General features: G+C 33.0%; 1 protein-coding gene across 2 annotated transcripts in view; it reads left to right on the top strand.

The window, feature by feature from the left end:
- Positions 1–2586, top strand: part of LOC116845687 (abl interactor 1-like) — a 556408-nt gene that overhangs the window by 79707 nt on the left and 474115 nt on the right. The gene's annotated exons all lie outside the window — the stretch shown is intronic.

Raw genomic sequence — 2586 nt, forward strand, 5'->3', positions numbered from 1 at the left:
ATATATATATATATATATATATATATATATATATTGCTAAATTTGTATATTTCTGTTTGTCTGGGATGTTAATTATATAATATATAAATGTTATATAATATACGATAATGAGCTATAGTTATGCAAGAATTATTTAACCAAAAATAAAATTATAATTTCTGAGTTGTTACTAATAGGTAGTCCACATAAAACAGAAAAGATTCAAGCTTAAAATTAATTAAAAATAATCTTTATTTTCTTTATTTCTTTTAGTTGCGTTTTTTTTAAGAATTAAGCTTGTCAATAAATGTCCTTAAAGAGAAGAGAATTGACTTCTTGACTTGTTTGACTTCTTGAACAATTGCCAAGAATTGCAATTACTCAATACTCACTGTCTATACTGTTTAAATAATATATTAAATTTTCATTTTTATTTTTCTCGAAACATACTTTATGTGGATCAGATCATTCTTGCGTAACTACGGCCAATTGATGGTAAAAACTTTACAATTTCTTAATTATATTATGCAGCAAACATACTGCATTGAATTAATCATTAAATTTATACCATGCAATAATGTAAATTTTTGTTAAATTACATTGTAAATTTTGTTACATTGATGCAGTTACAAATTTGCTAAAAGCTAGACACAGATCTCTAAAATTTGTACTGCATTTTACGTATTTAGTATGATTACATATTTAGCATTTTACTGCATGACGTATTTAGTTTAAAACAAATTTTGATAATTTATTTTGTATTTCTATCTTGCTATTTTATGTAATAAATATGAGTACAATCTGAACTATAAGGGATATAATCTTTACAAATCTAATAGTGGAGTTGCTGCCAATATTACCTGTATAATGACTCATTAAACTCACATATTAAAGATTCAGTTATTTACACGCATAACGTATCGCGCGAGTATTATATGTTTGGCATCAGAAATGTAACCGTGCAAAAATAGCATACCTACGCATAGGATTTGTTAAGTCTGACTCGCACCGGACGAAATACGATGCATCTCGGGGAAGAAAGAGGAAGAGACGCCAGTACCTCTCTTCCTGAAGCGATTCACGGCTGCGCTCGCGCTCGGCGGTTCCGATTACGACGCTATTAATAAGCGCAGAGTGCACCGCAGTCCTCAAGATTCTGTTACACGATAATTTCCCATTGTTCCGAGGATAATTACTTCTCATTGTCGATGCAAATCGAGCACGTCCTGGGTATAAAGTTTTTGCTATTCCTTATCATAATCTCCCAGGACTGTATTTTCTTCGAGACGCTGCCCAAAGTACGAGAAGGTGTTTATTCATCGAACTTGCGCGAGATAAAAGAAATCTCTACCACTCGCGCTGATGAGCTTAATCGCGGGGTATTTAGCGACGGAACGCGATCGACGAAAAAAAAAAGAAAAGGGGAAAATAGAAAATCGTCAATTCGACGCCGATTGTTTCGAACTAACGAGTTAAATTGCGCGAGGTCTTATCGGCCCTTGGCATCTGCAAGAGGATTACGTCTCCTAGTTTTCATTTCTGCTCCCGAGGAAAGTTAAAATTTATCCGCGCCGGTACCGTCGTTCAGATTGCTCGGTCGATAGAGCTCATCCTCCTGGAAGCTATGGTGAAACTTTCAGATATCGCAACGCCTATTTGAAGATTTCCATCGAGCGTAGTTGCAGATATATTGAGCGCGTTCGCCTCGGAAGCTTATTATACTCTCGATTCGCGACAGTTTCGTTATGACATACGCTACGATGGCGTGACATTTTCGCGATGTCGATTTTGCAAGTCAGATTGCCATATTTGTAAATATGACACAATATCGAATCGCAAACGACATGATGTTTTTCTCGATGAAGCGGCGGGAGATATTCAATCGTTATTCGGACATATACTACGCCATGCGCGATTTGTATTTCGAAACTAGACTTCTCCATTTCGTTAAATGGTTTTATCGCTGCACTGTGTTTGTTATTGTATAATGCATGTGTGCGCTGTTTCACAAAGGATTGCAATCTTATGAATCGTTCGTTTAAATCAACTCTCTTTGCTGTGTATAATGCGGATTAATAATCACTTACGATTTGATATATTTTATATAATAATATATACGCGTGCGCGCGAGATTTTATATAATATTATAATTGTCAAATTAAACATAAAACTCCTTTATCATTCCGCAAACAATCACATGAAATTTTGAATTATTAATCAAAACTGAACAAAGAAAGTCCTCTCTATAAATAACCACATAGATTTTTAGTTATTAGTTAAAGAAGATTGGTGCCTGATTATACGTGTGATAATGTAAATATAAATATATAAATATACAAATATAAATAAATATACAGGATGTCCCAGACTCTCCTCCGCAATTTTTGTGGAAATGTAGGACTGAGATAGTAGAATTGAGATAAACATAAAAGTCCCATACCGTTTTGCGATATTCGCAATAAATCTCGAGATATTAATTGAAGAAGATTGGTAGTCACACGCAATATTGTAAATGTTGGAAGTTATTCTGGAAAATCCTATATATATATATATATATATATATATATATATATATATATATATATATATATATATATATATATATAG

The sequence above is a fragment of the Odontomachus brunneus genome, unplaced genomic scaffold (assembly GCF_010583005.1).
Source record: "Odontomachus brunneus isolate Ranch 3 - 2012 unplaced genomic scaffold, Obru_v1 Obru_scaffold_056, whole genome shotgun sequence".
NCBI lineage: Eukaryota > Metazoa > Arthropoda > Insecta > Hymenoptera > Formicidae > Odontomachus > Odontomachus brunneus.